General features: G+C 36.5%; 1 protein-coding gene across 2 annotated transcripts in view; it reads left to right on the top strand.

Annotated features, from left to right (window-relative positions):
- LOC310939425 (voltage-gated potassium channel KCNC1-like) overlaps nucleotides 1-11,797 on the top strand; it is a 64,584-nt gene extending 52,787 nt beyond the window's left edge. For both annotated transcript variants that reach the window (XM_083904179.1, XM_083904178.1), the window contains exon 6: nucleotides 6,116-11,797. The gene's annotated coding sequence lies outside the window, so the exon portion shown is untranslated. The remainder of the gene's footprint in view (nucleotides 1-6,115) is intronic.
- The last annotated feature ends 2,181 nt before the right edge of the window (nucleotides 11,798-13,978 follow it).

Genomic DNA, 13,978 nt, shown 5'->3' with positions numbered 1-13,978 from the left:
TGCACTTTATTGGACTTTACTTGATACAATATTGGGTGCTTTATTCAATAGGCCTTTTAGACCAGTTTTATATTTGTTAATGTCGAATACTTGTTTTGTAAAAAGAAAAAAAGACATATCATAACTGGCATTTTCTTGTTTTGTCTTGTGTCTGTCTTGTCTCTGTCTGTCCTTTATGTGTCTCTATGATTTGACATGTTACTATTCCTTATATGCTGACTTTATACTCTTCACTTTTGTACACCTTTCCTGTTTGATTTCTTCTTATAACATGCAACACTTTTCATGTTCAATACCACGTATCCTTCATCACAAATCGCATAACAATGGAATTTTATTTTCAATCATTTGCATCTGATATTTAAACAATACTATAATATAATGTCATGCATTGGTCAATGGTTAAAATGATTCCCCTAAAAGCAACAAGCTATGAGAAATCGCGCAGTCTCAACAACATATCGGGAATGGCAGGGTCGTCGCTGCGGCTTGCTCCTATAACTAGTCCGCCCTTCGAAAGCTATGAGGCTCCGGGGCCACTGCACCGCTGTCGTTCCCCCATACCCTCCATTTTGTAGCAGGGAGGATGTTTATGATTGGCTGATGAGAAACACAGTGGATTAGTTCTGGACTGATGGCTCTGAAGTGTCCACTTGGATTGTACAGTGTGCAAAAAAACAATAGCAATAAGAAACTCGAATGTAGAAAGAAGAAGGACCTCCTGTCTTTGTGAATCCAGTGGTTAGCGTTGAAGTGGAGCCAACGTTTACTTTAAAAAGATACTCTCGTTTGAAATGCATAGAGGAAATGTAAAACGTAGTGACATTGATGAAAACAGCATCAAGAAAACATTCTGAGTACATTCAAATAGTAGGAATGAGTATTTGAGCCACACTGAAGAAAAAGCAATGAAGCTTCTGAGTATTAAGTTTGTATATTACAAGAAAAAAGTTGAAATATTACAAAGAACAATAGGTGTAAAATTGTAAGAATACATTTGTAATATTTAAAGAATAAAATGTTAACATTGCAAGAATAAAGTCGTAGTATTTGGAAAAAGTTGTAATAATACACAAAAAAAGTTTTAATATTTGTTTGAGCTTCACAAATAAGGGAATATGTCATATCAGCACTATATTGAGTCTGTTGTGAAGAAAGAATCACACAGACTCGGAGGAGGAAATGGCTGACACTGGTTGCAACTTTATTCTCGTACAGTGTTTTCTTGTAATATTACAACTTGACTCTCACAAGCCTACTTTTTTTTTCTCTGATGTAAAAAAACTGTGTTGGTGTAGATTGACTTTCATTTTTGTGTCCTGGACCAAACTGAGCTCACAACACTGTCTAAATTTAGAGAAAAAACACATTTATAGATTGATGTTGAATAAGTTTCTACTTGATGTTTTCTGTGTATATTAATACATGGACAGTGAATCATTTTGTTGACTTCGGGATGTACCACTGTTTTTGAACATGACATCACTGAAGGGCAAATGGAGATAAAAACTACTATAAATAGGTTTAACTTCAGTTAAAAAGAATAGTGTTATACAAGATTTCAACTGTGCAGCCTAGCAGGACTTTTGAACTATAGTTAGTTGTATTATAATGCTGTTAATATCCCATAGATGCAGTTCCATTCATTTAAAGATTCAGCTACTTTGATATATAGCTTCATGATCTTTAACAATCATTTAGGTATGCATTATTTCCCTGAAAATAGATTGATCTAATAGATTCAAATCTATATATGAGCACAATTTTATGCAATCATAGTAAAATAAAATAAAAAGTGTTAATTGTTTTTGGAAAACAAAATAGTAATACAAATTAGTCCAACAATCTCAGAATTCTGACTTTTAAATACGTTTTAACATGTAATAAAACCCGAAAAAGAAGACAGAAAACCTTTATTAATTGCAGCATAATTAAATGTATGTTAGTTTGAATAAAAGCAAGCACTTTATCATCAGTCCTACTTAATTAACACAAACAAAGAATGTTCAGTTTTTACATTTGTACATTTTTGTGTTCAACGTGAATCCAAACCAGTTGCAAATCATTAGTCAGTCTATAAAAAAAATACATGATGCAAGTTATTTACTTTTTTATTCAGTCGACAGCTGAAGTTTTGTTGATAATGAAGGATCTTCCTCAGTTCAATGTCTTCACCTACAGTAGATAATAGATAAAAGAAAATATGACACATCTACATATGCAATAAACATGCAATATTTATTTGGAAAACATGCCGTGCACATATGTAAATATGCAGATCTATTTTGAGTCCTGAAGACACACACACATATATATGTAATTATAGTGAACAGTCTAACGTCTATCTCTGATTAACTGTATGTGTCACGACTCACGAGCCATTTATCTTGTTTTGATTTCAAGTCTTTTTAAGTGTTGTGGCTGAATTATTCCTTATTTCCTTCACTTTTACTGGCCATGGGTATTTATTTGTTTCGTATGGAATTGTCATTTCTAATAAGAAGATCATGTTTTAATGAATTGTTCTCCAAAAAACAGATATGTTTAGACTAAAATTGTGAGGAAAAAAAAACATTGTAAGTGCGTTAGAGTAACAAGAATATTTCCATACTTGTTTAGACTGATACAATAAGATATGGTCATGATTGACATTTTTGTCAAAAAATATCAATGTGCTTCCAGACAAACTTTGAAGAACCTATAGATGTACAGTATTATGACTGCAGGTGGAATCACAATCACATCAGCTGAATGATATCGTGGAAGGGTTTTAACCATTTGTTAAAGTAATGCTTGTCTGGCTTCATCAAATTCAGGTCTATTGTGTATAATTTCAGACGTTACCACGGATAGTTGTACACAATATTGTATCGCCATCATGTTGTGTTGACTGCAGCTCTTCACTGTGTCACACCACACTGAACTTAAACAGTGAAAATATAGTGGAACTCTATGATCAGACATTTAAAAAGTAATGAAATATAATTTTTTGATCATATGCAGTGTTTTTCAATCTTTTTTGAGCCAAGGTACATTTTTCTCATTGGAAAAATCACAAGGCACACCACCAAACAAAAATGATTAATATTATTTGCAGATAATTAATTATTTGTTTTCAAAAAATGTTTTTAGACCAATTAGGTGAAATTGGATAATTTCCCACGGCACACCTGACGATCTCTCACGGCACACTGGTTGAAAAACACTGATATAAGGAATAAAGAGGAATAGAGAATTGGAGAATTGTAGGATGCCACAATGTGGATGTTACAATTTACATCCTTCTGTTTTACCACTTAATTTGGAATGTCCATACATGCACATATACTTTTTTCTAGGGATTGTTCAGGTTTTTTAAAATTATTATTATTTAAAGGCAGCCTGAGACAGACACGCTTATGTGTAGCTGTTTTTAGCCACTCAACAAAAGGTTCAACAAATACAAATTACACCTGCTTAAAGCTTTGCAATCTTGAAAACGATGTTTTCAGCTTTGTCTTGCCATTAGACAGCATTTTACCACTCAAACCACTCACTTCCCCACACCGAAGTCCATTTAGAAAATCAATTTTACATCAGGGCACACAGGAGTTTTTGATCCACTGCTGCCCCCATCAGTAACTTCAGATTAGATTATAGTGTCTAGGTAGCAGTAGGTGGCAGCTCTGGTGTGGATGTGAGCTTAAATAGTGATGTTCCTTGTAGACTTTGTTTTCGGAGAGAAAGCATTTTACAATGTTCTGGTCTGAAAGGCTATTCTAGACTTAAGGCGGTGTAGATGTTCTTTTTGTCTAGGTCTTTTGTCCAAAATTGATGTGAAGAGTGTCACCACTGTGGCTCTGCTAAGTTTAAAGAGTCATTGCTCATAGTTGTTTGCCAGAGCAAATCATTTAGGAGATTCTGAAGTAAAGAGAAGAGGCAGATGTTGTGAGAAGTGCCTCGATGAGGCGCAGAGGCTCTGACGTCAGTGCAAGAGCTAGATTTAACTAGCTAAACCTTCCAAGCAATGTTGGCTCTGTAGTTATTATCAAATATGCACATTCAGTGTCTGTAACAACACATGTGAATACATTAAAGTCATGAAAGTGAACATATCTATGCATACTTTGTGTGTGTGGACAGTGAGGTGTTCTGATTATACACATTATTATTTGTAGTAAAAACAGTCAAAATAACTTAACATAAATGTCTTTTCTTGGTTTTTCTGTTGTTGGATATGAACATGAATGAATGAATGAATGAATGGTCTGTAAATACTTAACAATGAAGGTACATAAAATAACAATAATATACATGATGTAAGAAGCATTTACTAGATGATAATTAATGTTTTAACTGAACATTTAATAATGTTATTCAAGTTAAGTAAGGTAATCATTAATTAATACATTATTCAATGTTTGTAACGCTATACTGCTAACAATAAATGTTAATAAAAGGAAAGAAAAACAGCTTTTACTGACTTGAACAGTAGCTGTTTATAGTCCCTGGAACAATATATGACTTAATAAACTCATTAAACTTAACATGAATAAATGGCTAGTTAAAAGATTAGTTAACTGTTCTCCTCAAGACAAGCTTAATACTACAATATCACAGTGTATGCATCATACTGTACTGAAGCACCTGCGTTGTTTAGTTATAATGTAACTAAAGTGTGTAAAATTTCATCTGAATATTCTCACTTGTGTGTTGGAGAACCACACAAAAATAAAAATAAACACTCTGGTTTAAGTATTTTATTGTACATTTCTGTGAAATTAAAATCATTTCACCTACATTTTTTTGGAAACATACTGTATGTTACAATGGACAACACAAGACAGCCAGTGTTACTGAATTAAGTCATGAAACTTGTGAAAAAAAACTCAAGAAAAAAAGAAATGATTATAAAATTGGGTTAAAGAAGATAAGAAGACGTTTTGATGGAAATGGTGTTGTGTGGCTTAGAAAGAAAAATGGAAATACAAATGATTTAGAAGCTGAATTACATTTAGTGTGTGTGTGTGCGTGTGTGTGAGCATAATAATATAGATTCTGTATATTAAATAAGAAAGAAATTAATCTTATGATTTAGCATGTCAATGCTATATGTATCAATGGCCTGCTAATATCAAAATATGGATAGCGAATTAATATAGAACAATATGCTTTCTCGTAGTTGTTTGGAGGTTGTACGAGAGCCTGAACCCTCACCTGACTAAACCCCATAACACTTACAACATGACTAGAAGTAAAAAGATGACCTGTGAAGAACACTGTGCTGTGGAAAGTGACAGAAGAACACGGTGACATGAAGAGTGGACTGGAAGAGCTAATGTGTGGCTTATAGAAGATAGTGTTGAAAATACAATGTACTGGTGACACCACAGCAAAGAAGTGTTAAACCTCACCTATGATAATGTATGATGTCATTCAAATCGTGTGGACTTTGACAGACAGTTTGTGAGTTCACTCCTGTGTTTGAAGGACGTGCAGCCAAAGTTTTTAAATCCCTGAGCCATGTCACAAAGAATCCTATTGTTGTGTCCATTTGTCAAAAATGTGTTGTTTTTTTCCATGTAATGTATTTTTTAAAAATCACACATGCATACTGTACAAATGGTCATACACACACACACACACACACAGAGTTAATTATCTCTTTATTGTCTAATCTTGTTCACGTTTGAAACACAATTGATTCCTGTAACATGTAAGTCTGCAGAGAGCCTGGATTATGTCAGTCATTTTTTTCTTATTTGTGTTTCTTCTCTTGTTTAAATGTCACCTTCTCTTTGTCTTTAACCTTTGTGTCAACACTGAGAGGTATTGGGTATTTTTAATGTGTGAACTTGATTCTGACATGCAAAGTTAACCAGCAGTTTACAGGTAATGGTAATCCCTGATTACTTCCCTTGTAGTATAATGTTTTTATTAATAACACTGTGTTTTTACAAAAAATAGAAAATGGTCAAGATTGCTTTATATTAGTCGAGAGCTTCTATAAAACAATCTGGATACATGCAATGTTGTAATGCTACGAATTTAGTTCAGCTTCACTTTCACTGATTTGTTTATATGTCTGTGTGTTTGTGAATGGAACACTAATGACTGTCTGTTTTTGTCTTTGCAGTGTTAAGTTTCTAGCATTCGCCTTCTCTATAATGAGGAGTCAGTAACCAGTAAACACAAATTTGCGGCGGGAGCCACGTAAACGGCGTATGTGACACGGATGAACAGTTGAAAGGAGATCTTTTGGGGTGACAAGAGAGAGAGACCAGAGGTTAATCATGAATTTAAAAATCACATGGTCTGCTCCTCACATTGTTACCAAAGCAGCCTCTTGGAACTCTTTTGGAACCTTTTTTTTTGTTTTATTTTGTTCTTTTCCTCTGTTTTTTTTTGGGAAAAAAATGACTGAGCATTGCACTGACACACTTTGGGAGAAAACAGGACTCCTGGTTAAACATTCCAGATGACGTCTCATTATTCTCACCACCTTATATGAAGACCAACTCAGCATCACCTGCAGTGCTGAGAAACTTTCTGAAAAACAAACAAACAAAAAACACACCCATCCTCACAAAGAACTGAATGAACAATGTAGCATCTCTGCTAACATCTTGTAGCATTTGTTGGCTGGGAAATAACTTGACTTAGTCTGACATCGTCTGTTCAAAGACAGAGGAATTTATGCATACAGGGGATCTTTTAGATGTCATTTTCCTCTTAGGTTCCTTTCCAGGGAAGAAAAAAAAAATGTTGAAAGTACGTGAGAGACAAAGGATTGGTCTTAGTTGTCAACACTTGACATTCCAAAAAAAAGAAAAGAAAGAAGAAGCGCGATGCAAACGGTGCATCTGAAATCAATCACAAATGCACAGCACCATGCTACAGATCCTTATTCATGTCAAGCAGTTGTACAGCGCATTTTATCACTGAAACTATGTCTTCCATTCACTTTCTTCTCAGACTGAAACACTGCCCTTCTCACACGAAATGAGATAATCAAACAACAACACATGAAGCACATGTAGCATCAGCTCTAACAAATCATGCACAACATCACTGGACATCGACACTGACCTTGCAAGAACATGGTGGCAAAAGACTGATCGTTATCTCTCATGTACTGACATGGCTCCGCCCCATCAATCCACCAAAGGTCCTGTAGCATGAACTTGCTTATTGACCTGTAACGTATTGTAGTTCAAGAGAAAGGATGAGGTTTACTACTTCTCACCCTCGTTCTGGCCACTGTTTGGCACAAAGTCATTCCTTTAAAAGTAGTCAACTGCCACTAGCATCCCATGCCTATAATGCACATAAAACCATTAGGATAAATAATCCCATGGTGGACTGACACGGTGCTCAGTCTTGATGGAGACAGAAAAAAGAACACATTTTCAAGCTTTATTGAATATCACTGACATTGGCTTGGTCTAAATTATGAAAAGGACCCCCCCCATACTATGAAGGCACTTTTTAGGTCACATAAAACTCATCATTAGTAGGAAATTATGTGCTATCTATCATTTTAAAAGGGACCAATCAAATAATTGCACCCCCTCGCCCCAACTTAAAGCCCAACACTGCCAATTAGGCACAAAATAGCCCAGATGTAAACTGCCCCCATCTCTCTCTTGTCCCTCTTGCTGCCAACGACTGCCTCACTGGCAAGTCAATGTCAAGATAAGGATGTCCCATCAGGGGAGAGTGAGACAAAGTGGACCACGAATAGAACTGAAGTGTGAAAGTGTACAAAGAGAACAAATCTATATTTTGATAAACAAATCTACTATCCATGGCTTTGGAAGAAGTTTCTGAGCAGAAAAGATCCAAGAATGGAACGGAAGGGAAAAAAAAATATTGGATGCAAATGAGGACAATAAGGAAGTTTTGCATTGCAACGTGAACGGAGTCAAAGTCCTGGAAAAAAGATATTTCATCATGAGGGGAGGTCACAGGTGCTTTTCCCACAAGCACCAGTAGACTGAAGGAGACAGTGACAGACTCTGTGGAGGACAGAAGGACACACGGACAGACGCTGAGATGGACAAATGGAGGGGAAAAAAAAGATAATGCATTTTTGTAACTTTGTTTACCAGCATGACTTCTTTGCATGACTGTCTTTTCTGCAAGCCCTTAGTTGAAGACAAGGGTGCTAGAGATACAAAAAAAAAGTATATATAAAATGAATTTAAAAAAAAATTATATGCAATTAATGTTTTAAAAAAGATTATAATGAAAGAGAAGAGCTATATTTTGTTTTGAAAAGTAAAAAAAAATGTGAATATTGAAAACTGTATGTTTGCAAAGTACACCCTGAACTCTGTTTAGTTTGATGAAATGTCTCCCTACTACTACTGCCCTGTATGTTCCTCATTCCAAACATTTCAATTGTTTTACCACGTAATGCACTGAGCAGTATATTTTCTAACCATTCAGTCAAATAGTGATCATTTCAGACTTTGCCAAAATGTTGCATTTGTGCAAAGATTGTCAAAAAAGTTATTTGTTGTTTCTTCCTTGATTCATTTGCACAACGATACCGAAGCAGCAGCAGCAGTAGTGATAAAACAACAGCTCCACGCAACACAACTCATAGTTTGCTTTTCTTTTCCTTTGGCAATAATACAAGACCTGTCACATGATTGTAGCAGGGCACATATATAGAGCCTTAAGAGCATATTCAACACCTCAATGTTGAAATGATCCAGAAAGGCCTTGGATGTGCCCATGGGAGGATTTTGCTGGGATAGGCAGTTCTGGTCCTCAAGTTCTAAGCAGACAAACAAGAGTGCAACTGCAGAGGGCTGTTTCACACAAGCAGGATTAAGAAAGCTAGGATTACTGAAAACCAGACTTATTCCTCTTGGAGGTGCAGCAAGGTCAAGTCACATACGTTGACAGCTTTCTGTCATAATACATTACATTTCTTCTTTGAAGAACAACTGATGGAAGTTGAGGAGGTAAATGTTTAAATATGAACAGGTAAGACAACAGGATTCTTTAAGACTAACTGCACAGATTAAATCTCCATGGCAAGTTATGCCTCATAGAGATCCCTGCTTACGAGAGGAGTCGGAGCCTATTTGAGACAGGATAACTGGAAAATCCTAGCCTGGCCCAGATCATATGAGCCTAGAAAGGGCGTAGTCACCTCCCACTAGTAATGGCATCGAATTACTTACCTGGAGGAGTCTCCTAAAATGGAAGCAACAGCCAGATCAAAAGACTGCTGCTCTTCAGTGGCCGCCATATTGGACGCATACAAAAGCCACTAGACCTCGTGTAAACCGGCCTCTAGCACGCAGGGGGGAAAAACACAAATTTGTGATTGGTACCCTTTTATCTGAGATTCTGTAGTCGGCCAAAACGACATCCTCGCCAGTGCCACGTCACTGGCAGACTCGACTAAGGTTTCCCGAAAAGCAGGATTTGTGAAACAGCCCTGAGGTTATCCAGCATACTACACTGTATTGGCCAACAGAGATTTCAGGTTTGCATGGAACCAACTGCCTTTCCAAAGTTTTTGTCTCGTTTAAAGGACTCAGGCATGATGTTGGCGTGTGCGTGTCTGGATGTAGGTGTTTTGCTTTTTTTGTTTCTTAACATATTCTAGTATATAGGCAACGATAATGTGAACACCTCACAGTGATGTGTAAAAAAAAACGCATGCATTATAACATTATGATAATATCCGGAGGGGGATGTATCCCCATAGTCTTGACATGTCCCCTTTAGCCTCCGATTATTGTTTGTCATGAACCTTGTCCTGATAACTATGAGCACTGTGCCGTGTCGTAGAGCAGAAACGTCTTCCTCTCAGAGACAACTGGAAACTACTCTCACACTCACAGTGTCGGCATGAGTGTGTCAAAGTAGCTTGTGTTTTATTTCCAATGGCATCCGTCATTAACCATGGAATTACCAACCTACCATCATCCAGCTGGCTATAGTCGACAACTCTTAAACCACACGCAGCAGTCACATGAGCACCAATCAAAGAGACCCAGAGCTTCCAAAACAACGTTAGTAAGGTCCTTTTTAAGTGTTGTGAGAAGAGAGAACGTGAGAGACACCAGTGGAGAGACACCAAGGAGTGATCGATGAAAATAAAAGTCTCATTCTGTGAGTGCTCTCTGAGCATGTCATCCTTGGTTTAGTTTTTCAAAGTGAGTTTCAGCTGGAGTTCCTGCTGGTTCAGGGCTCAGCTCAGGCAGCTAAATGGTCCACAGTTGCAGTGGAGGCTCACTGGTATATGAGACTCAACAGTGTAATGTAGACAACAGAGACTTTTCAAGACTTGTGTTGGCTCTACAGTGGTTTTACAGGGTTTTGCTTCTGTCTGATGGCACAAACAAATCATCCATTGGGATTTTAATTTTGTTCATTTTGCCCCCCCCCCCCCTTTTTTTTTTAAACGTACAATTTAGTTCCCTTATTTTGAAAAAGGCTTTAAGAGATGTTAATGGATATTTTAGAGCTCAAACAGTTTGTGCTCTGCCCTGCTGTTTGTGTTTTTACTGCCAAGTCCAAGTGTCTTTTACTTTTATTCACCACTGTTGGATTTTGTTGTTTTCTTCATTCTCTACATTGTGACTGCTCTGCTTATGCCAGACTAAAGAAAACAATACAAAAAAACAAAAACAAGAAAGAAGATGTCTTTCCTTTTCTACTGCATAATACTGCCACTTGATTTGGTCACGTTGAACAGAATGAGTTACAATGTTGAGAGTGCCAAGTCTGTTTTATTTTCCCTCTGTCTTATTAGTATCAGACATATTTCTATGTTACACTAACACACACACATTTAACCAAAAGAATTGTTGTTTTGCATAGTAAGTAAAAACAGCTACTTTTGTGGAGTGACAATATCATCTCCAGGTGTGTTCTTTATATGACGTATACTTTAAGATATCCTGTATGTGTTTTCTTCATGTGCTGATTTCTGTTAAGTTTATGTATGTATATATATATATATATATATATATAAATTTAAAAAAATTTTTTTTTGAGGTATGCAATCTGCATGACAAATGCCACTGATCGACACTGTACTGTATTCTCCCTGAGACACAGATGTTTTGTCATCAGTCCTGATGATTGCAAGTAATCACAGTATTATTATCATTATTTTTATTATTATTATTTTAACAAAGTGATAAGACCAGCTGTTTTAGAGGATATGTAATCATTCTTTTTCAGTTTTTTTTGTTTGTTTTTTGAATATATCCACCGTCTTATTTTAATCAGAAATAATGTGATACACACCATACTAGTCATCCCTAACTATATTAATCCATCTAATATGACAGATCATGCATTCATGTAAGCATTCCAAAGATTAAAGATGTATGTTCATTCCACATACCATCACACTGTATAAAACAGACTTAGGTATGAGTCCATTGTAGTGCGGTCTCAGAGGAGAGTGAATGAGGAGAAAAGGTGGTCACCGGAGCATCTGGTTGTGACTTATGCCGGAATTTTATTTTTTTGAAATGTCAGAACACAAAGAACAGCCCATTAAGAACTGTATAAAGTATATTTCAATGGAATGTTCATGATCTATCTTTTTATATTTTGAAGAGTAAAAAAGAAAATAGAAACATATCAATAAAGTGTCATAATTGAACATATTTCTACTATCGAGACTTAAAATGTATGAATGTCAACGCGACCTAATGTGAACCAATCTCCATAGCAGCTTGAATGAATAACCGACTAACAGTCAAGAGATGCTTTTTTTCAGAGACATTAAAAATTGCTTCAAAATCATTGAAATGAACTTAAAATAAATAAAAAATTAACACCAATTTTGTGTCCTTTTGTGTCACATCATGTCACTCTCCTGTCATTGCCCCACCAGTGTGTGAGTGCATAAGCACGGCCTACACACAACAGACAACACTGTCCAACTCGGTGAAGAGAAGTTCAAGAGGGAACCTGTAATGTTGAGGGCAGGAATAGCATTAGGTTTATTGGCGGAGAGACGATGACAAATGTTCAGAAATTGGTATGTAATATATGACGGAATGTTAGGGCCAAACTGAAGAGAGAGGCGTGACGTCATGAGAATAAAATCGTAATATATAAAAACTCATAGTATTACAAGAAAAAAGTCTCAATATGAGGAAAAGTCATAATATTTCGAGAAGAAAGTTGTCATATAATGAGATTTTTATATAATTATTATTATTATTATTATTGTTGTTATTATTATTAATAATAAATAGCAACATAACGTCATGTTTGGCTTAGTTCCACTCCAGGATCCAAATGTTTAATTAGCAATCTTGAGATCTATCAAACATCTCTGAACAGCACACAGATGGAAGCGGCCATTTCCTCCTGGAGGAGAAAAGAGGATTTCCTCCAGGTTTGTGGGATTCTTTCTTCAAAACAGACTCAGAATCTGGGGAAGATTAGGTATTTCCTTTTTTTTTCTGCGTGTTCCGTGATTTTATTAATAATAAGAATAATTACGACTTTATTCTCATAATATTACAACTCTCGAAAAACATAAAACCCTTCAGTTTGGCCCTAATGCTCCGTCATAGTAATAAGCAGATAAACACATATTGACATATTTTTATTATTTGGTCATTTACTTCAGGAAACTCAATGTACATAAAATCAAAGGGCCAATTCCAATTCCTATCTTAACCCTCAATCTTAACCCTCAAGCTCAACCCTTAATCTTAACTGGCCCTCAAAACCAAGTGTTGAGGGTTATTTTTTCACTTAGAAATGGGACACCCCTTAAATGCAGATACGTCTTCAGACTGTAGGGGGCAGAATAACGCAAAAGCTGCGTCCAGTCTGTCAACTCCAAAAAAGAAGAAGAAAAACACATTTACGTCAGGATTATTTATTACGATCCGTTTGTCAGTCAAGTTATTAGGTTGTCAGTTAGTTATAAGATGATACTCATACAAATACCACAACCACAAAAAAGTAAACCATAGCAAACGATCGCGTGTCCGCACCTGCCGGCTATTGACAAAAGATGGTAAAATCAAAATAAATGTTACGCAGCAATGACGTCAGTAATCCATAATATGGGCCTAAACTAAGATAATACAATGGTTTTCATAATTTTTATATCTCTATTAACAAAGAAAATACTTAATTTGTAGCGTACTCGTTTCGCTGCTTTTGGCGCCATCTTTGTTATGTGAAAACACGCAATGCATTCTGGGTAGCCCTTGCTCCCAAGGGTTTCTCGGAAAATCTCAATATTGAGGGCGATACAGCTCTTAATTTTTCTAAGAATCGTGACAGCACTTGCACTAGAGGGAGCGCGCATTTTTGAGATTGAGGGTTAAGCAAGGAATTGGAATTCACCCTAAGTCTCTTTCAGGGAAGCTCCTCTGTACCTCTATTCAAGTATACACTAGACAACACATAAATCAGACAATATGTCAGACAACTCATCTCTTTACCTGCTGTTTTCATCAAAAAAGTAGATTTGGTGGAGGCCTGTTGTGCCTTGGGATGCCAAACGGTCAGAGACAGACCAACAGAAGAACATTTTACCAGGTCCCCACAGATCCAGAGAGATGGTGGAGCTATGAAACATGCTCACATTGAGCAGAAGAAGACGGAGCAATGCCAGATTGTTTCCAGGCTCTTGTAAACTTCCAGTGACTCTGGAGTAAAGATGAAGGGACGTTAATCAGGAAGTTGAAGATGTCGGAATGCTCCACAATAATGTCTCTATACCTGTTTCCAACATTGTAAAAAGCATGCCCATAATAAATCACACACATAATATGTTCACTCTGTCAAGTTTTGCAATAATCGGTCAACCAGCCTGAATTCAAAGTGCACAGGTTGAATCCAGCACCGCTCCCATCCTTTTTTGCCGCATCTTAGGCTGCCAACATGGTGGTTCACAGAGACCGAGGCATGTGACGTCCGTTGCTCTATTCAGGGCAGCCGAGCTCCTCTTCACTCCCCTGTAATTCGAACCACAGTAACATCCTTT

This window comes from Microchirus variegatus, assembly GCF_963457635.1.
Source record: "Microchirus variegatus genome assembly, chromosome: 17".
In the NCBI taxonomy this organism is placed as follows: Eukaryota; Metazoa; Chordata; class Actinopteri; order Pleuronectiformes; family Soleidae; genus Microchirus; species Microchirus variegatus.
Note: the sequence above shows the minus strand (reverse complement) of the source record. Positions and strands in the feature narration are given on the sequence as shown.